We start from the raw sequence: 17,978 nt of genomic DNA, 5'->3' as shown, positions 1-17,978 counted from the left end.
ATTTTTTTTTTTTTCTTTAGAAGGTTTATCATTTAAGTGATCCTTGATAGTCAGTGATCAATTTAATAATTATAAATGGAAGTGTAACATAATTAACGTTGTGGCGAATTATGTAACTTTGTAAGTATGTGATTTTCTACGCTCAAATTATTTTAAGTAATTATTGCTCTATATATATTTCACTTATCATTACCAGTCCACTAATTAGTATGGGCTCGACACAAAAGCGGATCATTATTAACTGTATGAATAAGAAATATCTTGAACTAATGAAGAGTATTGATATGACCTAAAAATTTATTCTTGTCATTGGAAAGGTGTCAAATAATGAATAAAAAACTATTCGTATTTTATTAACGAAATATTGACACGACAATCCATGACAGAAATGGTAACTAATCGAAGTTGTTTAATTACTTCTGTCAGACCTTGTACCATTCGTTTTGGGTCATCTTTATTGCAAAAGACAAAGATACACTTGAACATTTGCATCGCAAATTCACTCTGTAGCTGGTGTCGATGAATTTCACTCGACATGATTCAGATAGTGGGTTTCTCGATGTTTGTCGAACAGGAGAATTGGATCACTATCACTGTGTTTGCTTCTTCAAATGTTCGTCAAGTTCTCTATTGTATATATTCATATTATGAAATATGGATAGAGTGGAATGAAATATACAAAAACAGGAATGCAATTTCTCCTCGACAAGCAAAAACGGTAATTAATTGAAGTATAAATTTTCCATCGCACTTGTAGAGTACCACATTCTTTTAATAATTTCATGGAAATCCTACAATTTAATAATATTATTAAATTTGTTGATGCTCAAATATTTCTCAACAAAAATAAAACGAAATAAAACACGTGCCACACGTATACGATTACACAGACATATCAGATTTAATTAACAACACGAGTCTAATTACCTGTACGAACAACCTGACGCAGAATACAAACAATTTTACAATGCATAACGTGGAAATATTTTCGTCGTCAAATGACATCTCTCTTCGCGTTCCATAAATTTTCGAGTTAATATTCATTTGTAGTTTCGTCGTTTGTGCAAGGGCACAGAAATCACCGAGAAAGATTCCTCAATGCGTGATATTGTTATTTATTGAGTTTGAATTTCAATTTTGACAAATAACTCTGGCTTTAAAGGGTTAATATTGTCCTTTGCCTGTTCAGAAGGTTTTCCTAGCCACGAAATTTTTTGATCGGCTCCAAGTTTGCATAGGAACAGTTTAAAAAAGATGGGAGCGTCTAAGAGTGCATGAAAAGTTGCTGTCCTGTTAAAAGTTCGTATAGTTCGAAAGTTTTTCGAAATACAAGCTGAACACGACGACAGGGTGTATACCATCGAGTAGCCGTGGCGTTATACACGAGTCACGTTTGAAATCGAAAAGTTGTACACCATAGAAACTCGCTTCGTTGAAAGTTTCAACGCGAGTTTCGGCCATGTGTACTCATCAATGAGGAATGATGGAATTATAAAAGTGTAAAGAAGAAAAAAGTTAGAGAAGCAAAAACTCGTTAAAGTTGGCGGAGTAAAGGAAACAAACGAATGAATCACAGATTTGCTGGTTAAAATTTTGTTAATCACGAAGAAGCTTGAAATCTGTCTCTTCAATTCCATTGTAATTGGTTACTAATCATTGAGTTGCTAATGTAATTAAAATATGCGAATCTACTTTGTCAAATGCTCTTCTTTATCTCAGCGTATCAAACTTTCCGGCAGAACTTCCGAAAGAAAAATTCCAAGAAGGAATAGGAATTGCAAATGAAACAATACTGTATAATGGACTTCACCTTATCAATGAATCCTATTGATTTACTGGATAAAATTAATTATAAGATTATAATTAGCGATAACATTTTATATTCTTCTGCCAGAAACTTTGATTATTTTCGTTCAATCTTTCGCTTGATACGAAACGTAATAGCCAGGAAATCATCATTCGCTACACGTTTCAGCTGACTCTTTGAAAAGATGACGTTTGACGAACAAGAGTCATAAAGGAGTATACGAGAGTACGTGCGAATAGTTCCTTAACATTAATTTTCTTTACACGATATTAGGTTGTAAAACGAATTATGATCGTCCTAATACAAATTTTTAAGGTTTAGGTGCGTACGGTTTAGAGTATACTCAGAATTTTATTTAACACTTTACAGTTATTGAATCACGTTAAAATTGTAGTACCAATTTTTGGTAAACCCTACCGCGTTAATGTTTCTTTTCTTCCCAATACGAAAATTTTCATCAAACTACCATAACTTTCTTTTTCGTACAATTAAAATCAGTTTGCAGTCACCCGGAATCATTCGAAAACAATTGAATCCCAATAAACCTGTCCGGAACAAAGCTGCAAGTCTTCAGAGGGTAGAAGTTGTGTACCAATTGAGAATGTTTTCTCGAGAACGAGACTTTGCGAACCCTGTTCCCTTTGACGAAGAACATCGAGAAGATTGATTCGCGGCGACAGGGGTCTGTCGTGTACGTTGTGTTCTACTCTCTTGTAGATTTATGCAGGACGTTGCCGAGAAAGGGACGTTTGCCGCGCGTGCCACGAGAACTTGGGGGTGGAATAATTTGTTAAGGATGCATGCATTCGGGTCCAGCCTTTCTGTTTTGTTTAACCGATACGGCTGAAACTTTCTACCTACAGGACAGACTTCGCTTGCCCGGGTACATCCTCCTGCTTGTACTCTCCGTTTATTAAACCGTTGACCCTGTAGCGCCCCAGAAAGGGTTGCATTTTACTTTAGCTTCTTTTTCACGCTTGTTCTCTTATTTGGAAAATTATATTCAAAGTGTTTGGGAAATTTTTTTTTGTTACTTTATAATAAACTTTTGCAGAATAAGAGGATGGATGAATTTTTGGAACTTAACATATGTAGGTATTGTTTATGCGGCTTTGAAGTTTATTTTGTATTATCTAAATATCATTCTTTTTGATATCATAAAATCAGGATGAATGAAACTAGGAATTATTTTATTTTCCTGCCTCTTTGGCCACCTTAAATTATCCGTTATCTTCATAACTTGGATACATTTATTCTCCGCTATCTCTGCCACTTCGAGCACCGTTCTTTATGGTAGCTTTACTCGAACTCTAAACTGGAGTACTTTAATTTCAGCTCTTTTACTATATTCTTCTTTGCCGTAAAAAATTTGTGAATCGATGTTGATAAAAATCAGTTTTCATTAAAAATTTTTGAATCATAATAACTGTTAATATAACTTTAAAAAGCAAAAAGATATAATCACGAATTTTTAATTTCATCTCTCACAGTGGATTCAATATACCCAAGACGTTTAGAAAGAGTTACAGGGTACGGTAAGAAAGTTTGATGCTTATTAAAGAAGTTTCATAAATAATTTTAAGAGGTATTTTATATGAAATTAAAACTCAAACTTTATTTAGTTCCATCTTATTAAGACCGATATAAACTTTTTTCGCTTAAAAGAAAAATCATGGTACTATCTGAAAAATTCAATTATACTTTATGTTTATAAAACTATTGTATGATCTGTTGATACCAAAACACTAAGGGATTTAGGATCTCTTTGACTGGCGACTGGATTATTCAGGATCCGAACGTCTTTCAGACTCGAACAAGTATGAGAAAATCCTGAGAGGTTCTTTCTTTCGTAAGGCATTGGTCGATGCGTTTTCCGGGCATCGGTGTAAGCCGTCTTTGTAACATGAAAGCCACCAGATAATCATGAATAACCAATTCACTTTCGCGACGTTGAACGCGTGTCAACTGGCTCGTTGTAACGTGGAAATGGCTTTAGTGGCTCTCGTCGCTCGAGAATCCGCTCCAAGAGCGCTTGAATAGTTTATTAGCGGTAGAACATTGCTCGGATTAGCTTTTATTCTTCTCGTTCGTACTATCTTGCATCGAGTCGCATAAATATTTGTATCCTGTCAAATACCAAATTGACATAGGGTAAACTTTGCTTATTGTTAGTCCTTGATACTTATTCATTAGTCTCTAATAAGAACTTGGCAAATTCAATTTATTTAAGAAAATACACTAACTGTAGTGTAATATTAAAAAATTAATCACTTGAAATTACAAGAATAGTTTCAGGTATGCATAAACCCGTGACCGGAATTGCATGTACGAAATTATATCCTATATGAAAAATGCAGGATTTCATGAAACTTCTAAAATCCATTATTTTCTAAATAATGCAGTTGATTGGCAGCAGGAAATTGGAAAAAGTATAGATATGACGACGTAATTCATCCTACATTGTCGAACGAACAGTTTCAGCATAAAAAATTAATCTCCTTCCGGTGAAATATCAATTTTTAAATCATTATCATCAATTTAGAAGGCATCGAATAATGATTAGTATTGATCTTATTTCCTATAATTTTCAATTTCTTTTAATTTCAAAGTGCTTGTTCAAGTGTTCTAGTACTAAACTATTACGTCAGATTTCCGACTTGGTTTGTTTAGGCTACAATGTGTTACATTACTCCGAGAAACTACCCTGATGTTCGTCTCTACCCCAAGTTATCGGATGCGACGCGAACAGTGTGCTGAGTGCGACCATTTCTAAACGCTAATTGGTCTAACCGGCGACAGTTAGTTTTCCGAAAGTGTACGTATACTGGAAATCCAGTAGAAATAGAAGAGATGTTCTCCAAAACCAGTCAGTTGTATAAGATTGCAAACGATAAATGATGATATTAAATAATTAGCATCATCTTAAAAATTCAGTAGTAGTTTTCACAATGCCTTCGAGTTTACTTGTTAGTCGAATTAGGAAACTTAACTAGTTCGAGGAATGTCGGACATCCTCATTCAAATAATCACATCGTTGTATTCTGGATTTCGATCAAAGTCCGAGATAGGATTCAAACGGGAAACGGGGTTATGACCCGAACCTTATTTGAATGCCAGCCTTTGGAATAAATTGAAAGCTATGCTACGTTCATGGAAGTCTTCCGTCGAATTTCAGCGATATCAAATATGAATATCGTAGGTCTTTTGTACTTCTTCGAATTTAACAAAAATCTATAGAGAAAGTCTTTCAGCGTATTGTGAAATTTAATTAGGAATTAACAAGTTAAGTATCGATCGATTGTTTCAGCGTGAGCTTTTTTTCCTACACGGTTTTTTTTAACATCTACATATCTGTGCTATAGGATTGGTAGTTCTTTTATTTTGATTTCATAAAAAATAGTGAAGCGTATCAGATACCAATTGCACACGAATTCTTTCTGCATGAAAACTATTGTACAGAGGTTTTTTAAAACTTCAATTTGTTTCGAATAGCGTACTACACACTTCCATGGTTTATTCTTTTTTTTCTATTTAGTTACATCTAGTACAAGCTGCAAATTGATTGATTCTTTATTTTAAGCCAGTTTATATTAATTTCAATTAAATATTTATGCAGTTATTTTTATAAAATATTTAGCTACAGAATGATATGCCACGAGTGCCATTTTTTGGACTTTTAGAATAATAAAATATTATTGAACATTTATCCAAAAAGCATGGTCTCATTTAAAAAGAGAACTTCATCTACATTGTTGCATTTAAGCAAAAAATTGAGTTCATGAAAAATGGAACCTCTCGTGCAATCCAACTTTTCTCCCTACCATTTTTTTTATCTTCAACTAAATGGCACATATAACTCGTCTCAATTGCTTGACTAATTTCTGTATTAACTAAATAAATAGTTCTATAAAATAACATCCCAGCGGCTTTAAATGCAATTTTCTGTCCTCGAAAATCTGCTTTTTCAACAATACTGGTACCAGTTTCGAGTATCACAAAAAACATTTAATTTGCTACATTAGACTTACATTAGGCTACTATAATTTTTGAGTAACAATTTTTCCAAGTAAAATTAATTTCTTCTTATCTTTATAATTTTATTGCATGTGCTATATTGCAGTATATTGCATATATTTCGAATTTGAACCTGTCTTCACACAACATTTCTCACTTTCCTCGTGTCCAATTTTCGTATTCTCTTACCTAATGTAACGTTTCGTTATTTATTTAGAGCATGTAAACGCGGTTTCCTTTCAAGGGCTGCTTTATTTAAGAGCCACTTCACTGCTGAAACTGACACAGTTCTGTCTCCTCCGTTATAAAGTTTCCTGGTAATTTTTGAAGTCATTAATCTTCTGTTATGCTTAGTAATTATTGTAATGTACCTGTCCTTCTGTTATGAGATACATTTCTTTCTTCCAGACCTCTTTCTATTCATTACAACGGCGACGGTATCTTTTCTCTTTATAACATTGCATTATTCTTGCTGCGATAAATGTTAATAGTCTGTCAATTCTTTCATAATAATTGTGCCAGCTTTGATATCCATAGTACACACTTATATATGTTTTACATATAATTTGCATATTCGCAACATATACTTCCATAAACCGTGGTTTGCATATTCCCGATAATGCAAAATTCGAAACCATATAAAATTGTTCTTAAACAAATGTTGTAATCTGCATATTTAAAAAAAGTACCCATTTGTTTCGTATAATACGTCGATGTTTTCCTGTACCATCGTGAAAAGATTATTTAGTTATGCATCGATGATAAAACCACGGTGTAATAAATATTCAGATACAACATCTGAACGAAGTTAATTGTAAAAGCCAATGTGAATACTAGAAAATATTTCATTTTTGATATATTAAACATTTTCGCTTATCTCCAGTGTAATGCAATTAAATTAGATTAAATTAAAACGAAATTAGACAAAGGGAGGGTTGTTCAAAAATTACTGTAACACGAAAACACCATTATAAGGAAGTTGCTTTCGAAAGCTTAATAAACGGAACGAGCCCGGTGTTGCAGTTTACGAATTTATCGTTGCATCGAGAATCGAGCAACGACCATTCCGGGGTTAGAATTTTATAAACGACCACCGTCTGGTATTTAACCGTGTTAGGTTAGTTCCACTGTATTTCCATGGTGAACTGTGGACTTTTGCGGTGTCGTATACCGGCACTGCTAACGAAAATAGGTCGCCGTTGCTGCTACAACCGGACCGTAGCTTGTATATATATTTTTTTCTTTCTCGTTTCTTTCTCGCCGCCACTTTCTCTGCCATTCTTGCATGCCACCCGAGCGTCCAGAAACTCGAATGCATTTTTAATAAAAAATAGAGAAGCTTTTAGTAGGTGATTAAAATTCTCCTCGCAAAAGGGGACACGCTACGAGGAATCGGACTTATCTTGTTTCTTCTGAAACGACCTTCTCCGGAAAATACCTGTCGCGGAACGAATCGAGTGTGCCTGGATTCCGTGTCTCGTGATTTGCTGGCAAAAAGGAGGCAGTAACGAGAGGAATGGAAGGAACAGTTGGAGAAATGGAGTTACCGAAGAGGAGACACTGACGAAGGAAGAAACCCGTAGGACCAGATGCGACGCGAGGGCAAAGGGACAAGGGATACAAATGGATACGTGGATCGACACTGGAGAAAGAAACAAAAGAGCGGTACGAGCGAGAAAGAAGGAGGGAGACGAGAAGAGGAAATAGAGTAGCTTCGAGAAAGCTTAATGAGTGCACGTACAACGTACGTTTAGTATGTCTCCAGCATTCGTGGGTAAAGATAGAAGCCGAGGGTGGAGAGGACGAGGGAGGGTGCTTCTGGTTTTCTAAGGTTGGTAAAGAACAACCCTACACCGTGGCTGGATAAACAAGTGGTAACAAGCTACGTGCTTCCTCTCATCCTCTCATCTTGCTTCCACCTTCTACTGTTTTTCCACTCTGTTCCTTTTTTCTACCGGATTCCCTATGACAAATCCACCCCAGGGATACCGGATGCTTTACCTTTCCTCTACAACTCCTTCTCCTTCTTCTTGCTATACAAGATACATCACTATGTTCCACTTTCATCTTTGCTTTGTTCCCACTACCAAACGTGGACTATGATTCTATATGAATCAACATTGTAAATTGACTTACACTGTTGTCCATGAGTCATGAGATATTCGCTAGATTTATATTTGAATTAATGGATTAATGAATGGAATATTTAAATATTAAAATGTATTGAAAATTTCGTTTTCGACGAAAATGTTGAAGGGTAATAATTAATTTTTTTTTTTGTCTGCTCGTGGTATAAAATTCCAATTTTCCAGTGGTACTTTTTATTTTCCACGCGCTCGGTGTAGAGAGAAATTAGCCAAATGCAAAGTATTTAATTACGGTAATTATTACTGTGAGGAAATGATTCCCGTAAGCAGTGGCTAACTTTGCTGGAAGCAGTTTATGTGATACAGCTATATTTCTGAGCAGCGAGGAAGCTTATAATTGAAAGCGAGAAGAAAACAAAAGAATATGAAAATTTTCAATAAAGTTTTACTGACGTACTCTCTATTGAAGTTGCCTTTGCTTTCTAATTTGTTAAAATCAAATTAAAAAAGAAATATTTTTTTTAAGTTTCTACTATTCTAACTGTTGCGTATTCCTAATAGAACATTATTATCATCGATTGAAATTCTCTCTTAATTAGTATGAAAAAGTATCGGAGTTTCTATAAGTAGCTTATAGCGTAGGTAACAAACATATAGAGCGGAAACAATTGTGAAGTGAACTCTTTTATTAAAATTTTCGTTCGAGTCTCGTTATCGGAATGATCAACTTTTTATCTATCAAAATCTTTTAAAGAAACAAAGTTTTTATATAAAGTATGATTAGTAAAAAAAGACCTACCAAAATCTTATGAAATGAAAGAGACTAACTCCTAATCAAATTCAATAAAAGTAATTAGATATTGTAGGAGAAAATTATTGACAACATTACCCATCGCGAAGCTAATTTGTTTACACTAGAAATTGGGCGGAACGAAGGTATCTTATTTGCTTGGCTCGTATCCCTGTTCTCGAGAGACCTTGTCACGATACGACGTATCATGATTCACTTATCATATATTTCTGTCTAATTGCTAGAACTAACTGTGCACGACAGAATGTTCTTATTAAATTATAGTACTATAAATGTATTCCAATTTTGAGGGGAAACATCGTAAATGTAATAAAACAGGAATCATGTTGAGCGTTACAGTGAAAATCAGTACGTATAGTCAGACATAGTCGAAATTTGACTTATTAGAGATACGGATAGTTAATTATCAAATTTAAAATTCCAAATTCTTACCATACATTATAATATTATTATGTTGCAAGTATTATTATACGAATAAAAGAAACATGGATCGATGATGAAATATATTTTTAACAGAGAAAAGGGGATAGGGAAAGAAGTTTCTTCAGTTTTCTCATTTATACAATGATCACTGTAATTAAAGAGTATTTCTCAAGTATTCCAATTTTATCTGCTGTTGAGACTTGGAAATAAAACTGCCTGGAAGCATCAATCACAGTATTCAACCTGTTAAAAATACAGTTGTTTCCTGTATAATGCTTCGAAGAAACATAAAGGAGTAGTAAATAAAAGTTTCTGTTTTCCAAAATACGTTAGTTTGAAGAGATCGGAAGAGTATATACAAGGTTAAGCCTTGTTTAAAAGTACTGCATGTACGTAGAAAGTTTCTTTTAACCACCTATTACTAAACTTGAAGTTAGCACTACGGATAGAAAGGATCGTTAACTTAATCCTTCTTTTGGATCAGTTTCAACTTCTGCGCATTGCGGCAGTAACTGATATTAATAATTCTGACCATTATTGAGAAGACGCGAATAGACAAAGCGTGAACGAAGAAACAAGGGGACAATTTGATTTTTCTTCCTTCATTGTCAAATCAAACATCGGATCGACCAACTTGCGATCGTATCGTTTATTTCGGTGGAATATTTTTAAATTTCTGGCCCTGCGCAGGCTGCCACGTTACTGTCGGATTTCTTTTTAATTATCTACTACCACCGCGCTGTCCAAAACCTCACAATAGAACCCGTCGTTTCCGTTCTACGGCTTCCTGCAGACGAGCTACAATATTTCGACTCCCAAAGGAAGTCACAGCGAAGGAATTTCATTCGTTCAGGAAGCTTTATTGGTCTTGCTGAAAAATTGAAGGCTGAATAAAATGTTACAAGTATTATTATACCGAACGAAAGAAACATGGATCGATAATGAAATATATTTTTAACATAGAAAATGGAGTAGGGAAAGAAGTTTCTTTAGGTTTGTTATTTGTACAATGATTACTGTAATTAGAGAGTATATCTCGAGTATTCCAAATAATTGAGATCGAATATGTTAGCCTCCGCAGAAGGTAAATTATAATAATGTAAAATACAGGATAACGTTCGGATAGCTGGCGCTCCCCAGAGAATTAAATGACCGCAAAAAGAATTCCTACGAGACGTTGAGAACTGAAAACTCGATTACCTTTCACTGTTGTTTATATTTAATCTCAAGCAGATTGTTTTCGAATCCGTTTCTCAGGAGTATTATAAAGTTATAAATCCAGAGCTGAAATTTCGTTTCAGGTAGTTTTAGACGTATTACCGAACAGTAGATAGTGCAATTATTACAGAACTCTCGTATATTATCATGAAATATAAAAATGAAGCAGAAATTTGAATAAATAGAAATACAAAAATACTCAACGATTCGCATCGAATTCAAGTTGTTAAACGCCCTACGGGATATTAAGTGTGGTAATCGTTTCTGTAATGAGTTTTCAAGCGGCTGAATTAACTGATAAAAGTCGTAAACCAATAAATAGCTCGTCTTTATGCATTAGCAAGTGGTTCTGTCGTTTTTATTCGAGCATTTCATACCGCGGTTCGATTGCTTGAAATAAGAGCGCTTCAGCTGCCGCCGTTCAGAAAGCTAAACCGTGCGGAAATGTAGCGTTAAGCGGAAGAGTTTTGCGGACAGAGAAGAAAGGGAGCAGATAAAAATGGGGAAGGAGCAGATACGAGTGGAATACGAGAATAAATGTACAAGTAGAAAAAAAGGATGCTGCGAAATGGTAGCGAATGGAGTGCGAGAAAGATGACAAAAAATATGGCGTATGCAAAATAAGAGTACGTAAAATGAAACACTCTGTGTTGTAGAAAAGAAACTAGTAAACGCCTCGATATTCCCATCGTAGAAATGTTTATATTTAAATGTAATAATTATGCAAATATTGCATCTTCTATGAATTTTTCAGATACTTAAAGAAAAAATCATTTTGTTATTTCGATTGTCATTTTTTTCTTTCTTCGAATGGAATGCGCAAAAATCACGCTGGCAGAGGTGTCGTTTTCCCACTTTGAAACGAATCAGACTTTTACATTGTCGAACCGACATAAAGCCGCGGTTACAATTCGCGTGACGATTTGTTTACACGTGAAAACTGTTTGCTCTATGGTCAACGACCACCACGCTCGATCCCCGAATTTCCATTTGTACTCGATGGACCGTGTAATGTCTGCTGTTTGACGTGACACCGTCACGGCACCGACACCGACAGGTCGACCCAATTTTTCGGCCTCGTGGAAAACCGCAGAGAGTGATTGAAATAGGACATTCTCGAACCTCAAGTACTAACGATTTCGTTTTCTTTTATAGGAGACGATAAAAGATTGAAGAGACGTGGTCAATTTATTTGGGTTGAGAAGAAAAAATGAAATGAAATTTTTGCACGATGTCCTAATTCAATTGCCGTGGACTGCAGCCTGAAAAATATGTAAAGCAACGTTTCAAAGGACAGAATTTGCGAAATTTTGAAAGACTACTGTAATAGTTAATGAGGAATGCTGTACGTGTCCGGTAGATCATTGTATGGGCAGATTTTGACCACGAGAGATAAGCTTCCAGGGGAGATGGACCTGCATCTCGAGAGGTAAACGTCACTCAAATGTCACTCCACATTCAAATGAGTCACATTAGTGTTAATTACATCTCGCTGTATTTGCATACCTGCTGTGCTGAACTAAAAGATCGTAGGGTGTTTAACTCTTTGCTATAAAATCTGTGAAATTTATTCACAAATAAGCAGAGGAGACTAATCAGTCTTGCAATTCTTCATGTTTAATATACCTTATCTTGGTATTTCATACTTTACTTCAGTACACACATAACCCGCAAAACTCGTTATCAAGTGGGTAGTACATTATTATTCTTATTTAAATTTCGTATAATTAAGAGTAACATTTCATCATTCCTTATCGGCCGAAATAACGAGCATACGTGAGTATAATGAAATATGTTTTTCAAGCATGCAATGTAACCAGCATGCAGCTATAATTACGTTTCATGGACTGGTTCATAAAAATTAAGATTATTATTTCGTTGAAGTAAATCATATATGTTTAGTCAATTTTTGATTTGATTTTAAAATGTATAACATTTTCATTCGAGCTATTCATTTACGGTACTTTACAAGAAAATGATACACATCTTGAATTAAGACGCGTCATAAATTAATTTATCGTTTAAGTTAATTTCAAGAACTACAAGATTTCCGTATTCCCAGGTGATAATTGAAGTTGTAACACCGTACAGGTGTACACAACTTAAGCTATCACGTTTGCCTGATTAATTTCCAGTCACCAATTCCATGCCTCTCCGTGCAATATTCGTGGCATAGTTAACGCGTACGACGAATCGCTGGGAGCAGCAAACTCCCAAATACACTTTCCATATATCTACATTTCATTATATTGCGTGTGACCAAGCCATCTCATATAGCCCTATCGTTCAAAAGCACGTAGAAATACTTGCTATACGATAAAAACAACGTTCATTCATCTATTATATTAAATCTATGCAAAAGTAGCTATCATTTTTCTTTAATGAAAAATACGTATCTATTTTTCTTCTCTATTACTTTGTGCTAGCATCTATGTTAATATAAAATAGCTGAAATTTAGATATTTTTCAGATAACGAAGTAACACGTTCTTCATGATTTTTTCTTCAAATTAATAATGTGCCATTCGAGCAACAAATTGTATCTCTTCCTTTTTTTCCACTTTTTCATTGTTCAACAATTCTTCCTTTATTCTCTTGCGGTAGCGAGCAATTTTCTGAAGGTTACGGGGTACAAGGAACTCCCGTTTCGTTTATCGCATGCTTCGCAACGATTCGTTGGAGGTAAGGAGAGTCCTGTAAGAGGTTCCTGTTACCATAGGCCAGGTCGTCCGCACCGATAATTAGGAATCGTTTACATACACGCTTAAGTTTCGTGGACGGCAGCATATTGTGAAGAAGCGGAGCATAGAAAACGAGAAGGTTCTGCATAATAGCCGACTATTGTTACCCTCCTCGGTACTGCTAGCCCGGCTCGGTCGCTATTACCACAACGACGATCTAAATTCTCCTTTCGTTGCTGGCAACATCGTTTATTTATCGATTGAATTTGATAACCCGTGGTCGACCCGTTGTAGAGAATTAATGAACTTCTTTAAAAATTTTTATTGCAACAACTTAATCTGTTCCTTTCACCAAAGATCTCTTAGTTGGAAATTTATTTTGCAATTTGTACGAAAAAATTCGTATTATTTTATTAAAAAATTGTAGATTTTCATCTGTCGATTTAAACTCTGAACACAGATGCGAGTTTCAATTTACACGAATACTTTTGCAGAAGCAATCTACCTTGTAAATCGAGGGTTAGATGTGATGCAAATGGAAACAAACAGGGCGAGTAATATTTTCTCTTTAGGGTTTGTATAAACGAGTCTCCGCGTAGTCATGTAAAACGAAGTATACACTTTCAAATGGATATTGATTTTTCTGCCGATACATGACGTATCCGACGTACAAATTCGTTCAGATTGCTCGCACTCGTGCCCGTCGAAATGTGACTCTTTGTATCTTTACCGTGTTCGCGGAAATCCGTATGGACGTGTGTATCTGTATTTCGCATGGAAATCAAATGGATGGCTTGTTCCTATAAAATTTCCACGAAAATTTTATGCTCCTCCTAGAACATAATCGTTCGTCCTGAATTTATATCCTCTCCCTCGTTTCTCATCGTTTAAACCTTCGATTCAGTTCGTTCCAAAGGACGTTATTTAAAGAAGTATTCGTGCAGCGTTAATTTATGAACTACAATTTTACTACTTGACACTATTTTTGTAATAAAAAAATTTTTTTTTGTAAGCCAGATACAAGAAACAACGATAGTTTTCGAGAATTCTATTTTCTGGCAGAAATCGTAATTTGAATTTTAAGACTGACCTCGTTTATCGCAACATCCGCCAGCGTAAAATCGATTCATTTCGAGGTTTCTCGCGAAATACGGCAGCCGTTGCACCTATATGTACGGTATCTTATAAAATTAGGTTGGAACCATAGTTCCTGGAGCCTCGTTTATCCCCTAAAGAGAAGCCAACGACAGAAATACCGCGATTCAGTCCAGGTTTGAACGTCTTAACGAAGCTCGCAGCAATATCTGGAATTTCAAAGTTTTCTCTTTCGATCAATTCGTCTTTATTATTTCTATTGTTTTAGGGAAATGGAAAATTAAATTAAAATCGCAGCTCTCTCCATGGTCCGCCGTTCAGAGTTTAATTAGTACGGTGTAAAAACTGAAAAGAGGATCTGTGAAAGTGTTGGAAAGAAACTTAAAATGAATTAAGAGCAGATAAAATTTCAAACATTTACTCGATATCGTTTCTTTGAAAATAAGTAGACCGGTAACATAAATCTGCGAAGATTCGTCTTTTCTTCTCCTTTCTGCTCCAACAATCTCGTCGCAGTTTCTCCGACGAAACCATCAAGTTAAGCCGCTCTAAAGTCTTGCTCAGGCATCTGAGATCGTTATGGGACTTCAGGTCTAGTGAAGTTTTAAGCTTCCACGGTGAAGCCACATAGATAACAACCGCGATTGCATCGAGAAAAAAGAAAGATCGTTTCCTCCGTCGAGAAACCGTCGATTACGTTCAGACTTTTACTACGTGCGATGTAAATTGCTTTGTACAACAGAATCTTTTTTTCTTGAAACCTCATTAATTATCTACTCTTTGTCATTCTTTATTGTTTTCCTTTAAACCGTTGAATTTGATTTTTCTTCTGAACGTAATATAATCTAGTATTCTTCAAATTGAGAACCTCCCACCAAGATCGTATATATCTTTAGCTCTCGTGTTTCCGGTTTGATATTTTTATGTACCGAGGTATCCATGCCAGAGTACTATATCTTGCTATCCATCTTCCTGTGAAAATGGCTATTCAAGAAAGGCTGTCATCCATCTCGTAACAACCACATTTTTCTTCGTCCTTTAAATACAAGGGGTATTTCTTTCCATAAAAAATCTTGATCGTGAAAGCGATAGCGTGCCATTATTTTCCAACGGAAATACACTTTCGTATAGGTGCATCATTATATCCGGAATCACAATAGCGTTCGCGTGTCCCTTGCCCTTTCACCCTCATAGATTTGCTGCCCAGCGCACTTCATCCTCTCTATACCATTGCCATTATTCCGTTGGTTCCTTTTCCGGTGTGGATGCACGCTTTTCACACCTCCCGACAGCAACCGGTGCCTCTTTCAACCTTCTTCACCCCTTTGAAACGTACCTATGAAAAAGTCTGTTGAACAGAAGGAGGCTTTAAAACGCTGTCCTCTTTGTATTCCATCCTTGTACTTTGATAGTGCATTCTGTCTACGTGGACGTTGGTCTGTTTTTAACAAGAAACTGCATTTTCTAGCTACAATGTATTATGAAATACTTTTGTGATGTGTACTTATGTATTATGGTACTGGACAGAAGCCACTTGAGATAACATAGCAACAAGATTGGTAGGTTGGGTTTGGCCAGGTTATTTCGATTGCACCGCCTTTGACCAGCTGAAAACCCTTTCTTCGGTATATACCAGCTAGGATATACCGGATAAAATGTACGGGAAGAGAATCCATTTGTTACTTACAATGGAGTGAATTTCATATCGACGCGGTAATTTACACATAATAATTCGCGATAAATTGACGACGGAATCGGCGTGAAACGACAATCGTCGTGACGCTATTACAATTACGATTTCCTCGAATCCATTAGACGGTTTCCTTGTTAAGCAACTCGGTATTGTGCACGCGTGCATATCTTTGCGATTCGCTGTACATTTTTACTAGCATTAAAGGATTTACGAATTTTTAGTACGAGTTTATTCATTCAGAGATATACTAGCTTTGTTGAAACAATTCACATCGAAGTCCCTTGTAAAAAGAGCGAAAGAAGAGAACGATGGTAGAAAGCAAATATGAGAAAAGGAATTATGAAACATCGTCCTTGTGTGTTTACTCGAGAAACTATCCTAGCAGCAATATCCAAGAAGCTGGGTTTTCATAAAACTCTCTATGTGTGAAGACTGTTTTTAGAAACGTTTCAATATAACCCCGGAGGTGTACCAGATTTTTAGAATTAAAATAGAAATATCTCGAGCGGTCTATTTGACTATCAACTTCGAAATTCTTTTATCAAAGTTTCAGCCTTACAAATGATTCGATTCCTTCAGAAAATTCAGATTCAATTCTCGGTTACAAACTCTGGCTGTTCGGTAGAAATGAAAAGGTCGACCAAAGTGCCGGGGACACGTTGGAGAACAAACAGGAACGGAATGTCAACGCAGCCACGCGTCTACTTTCATATTCTTCGAGCCTCGTCGATCCAATGCAGCCCGTTAGGTACTATCAGAAAAATAAAGGGCGACGAACAACTTCTATCTATATTCCTCGAGCAGAATAGCATACACGATTCCTCCTTTACGAGGCACCGTCTCTTGGGCTCGAGCTGCGGATAAAGCTCGCGGCGAAAGTTACTTTTTATTTGCGCCCGCAGAAATATGAATTTCCACTTTACGCGTTGGCATTCGATATCTGATACGCTGCAAATGTCAGGATTTTTGTCACTTCGTGCTAGATGCCAGGAAAGACGTTTCAAGTGATCTTAAGAAATATTAATTCTCAAACTGAAAAATATTATTTTACAGATCAGTGTATCGTAATAATCCTTAATTAATCGTAAATTATTCTGAACACGCGAAAGTTCTCGTTCCACCTTCACACCTAATTATCGCCTCCATCCAACCTCTATTACATAGAGATATAATTACGATAATACGTAATTCACCTTTGTCGACTCGACAGAAGATGGTATCGTGAATGGAAGTACCATTCACCCTCTCCTTCGCCTAACTTCTGTCTTAACTATCGCTCACCCCTTTTATCAAGAAACTTCACTGCAACGAATTTGAAATATTCCCAAGATTTCTATTAATTATCAATGAAAAATTGTTAGAGGGTAGGAGGGACGAGAGTAATCATAATTGTATCGTCGCCACTAATTTGCAAAAATTAAACCCTTATTGCAGGAACAAAAGGATTGAAGGATCTTGCAGATATCATTTTCTTCATTCAAGCAAAATTCTATTCCGGGTGAAAAGTTTTCAAGAGTACGGTCAAGGAAGGTTCCATCCCCTCTCGAAGCGTCCTCAATTTCGCAACAGAGGAACCGGGTTAAAAGAAATGTAATTAATCGCGAAGAACATACCGAGGAATTGAATCTTAGAGAGTAGCTACTTGTTTACACAGGGAATGTAATTTACGCGGTGCCAGCGAAAGAAAAGCCCCGTTTAACCGCGAACCATGTGACACGACAAAGCACTCATTACTTTAACAGGTACAAAGGGAACGGATGATATAAGGGGAAGAGAAACGTTTCAGGCGTTTAAAACGACCGACCCTATTATTCGAACGAACGAAGGAAATAATATTCGAGAACTACCATCGAATTACTTCCTTCTTACAAAGTCTAAAAGAAAGTAGAGCAAAATGAAATACCTAATATATTTTTTGTCGCAACAAAGAATCAGAGCATACGTTTAAACTGATAGTCGTTCGAATTGAGGGGTTGTGTCTGATAAGTCAACGACCATACTACTTAGGAAATACCGGTTCTCGTCTGATCACCGAAGTCAAGCTAAGTCGGGCGCGGATAGTACTTGGATGGGTGACCACCTGGGAACTCCGCGTGTTGTTGGCTTTTTTTTTCTTTTTAAATTTAATAATTCTATTTAACAAAAATATT

At 35.9% G+C, this 17,978-nt stretch overlaps 1 protein-coding gene and 1 non-coding gene across 5 annotated transcripts in view; both read left to right on the top strand.

The window, feature by feature from the left end:
- Positions 1-17,978, top strand: part of LOC117601983 (uncharacterized) — a 56,773-nt gene that overhangs the window by 33,134 nt on the left and 5,661 nt on the right. For 3 of the 4 annotated variants that reach the window (XM_076691548.1, XM_076691547.1, XM_076691546.1), the window contains one exon: positions 11,516-11,789. The exons of the other annotated variant lie outside the window; for it this stretch is intronic. The gene's annotated coding sequence lies outside the window, so the exon portion shown is untranslated. The remainder of the gene's footprint in view (positions 1-11,515; positions 11,790-17,978) is intronic. 4 annotated transcript variants of the gene reach the window in all.
- On the top strand, positions 17,815-17,933 carry LOC117602602 (5S ribosomal RNA). Its single transcript, XR_004581005.1, has one exon. It is a non-coding gene; the product is annotated as a 5S ribosomal RNA (ribosomal RNA).

The sequence above is a fragment of the Osmia lignaria genome, chromosome 13, assembly GCF_051020975.1.
Source record: "Osmia lignaria lignaria isolate PbOS001 chromosome 13, iyOsmLign1, whole genome shotgun sequence".
Classification (NCBI taxonomy): Eukaryota; Metazoa; Arthropoda; class Insecta; order Hymenoptera; family Megachilidae; genus Osmia; species Osmia lignaria.
This window is presented reverse-complemented; position numbering and strand designations above follow the sequence as displayed.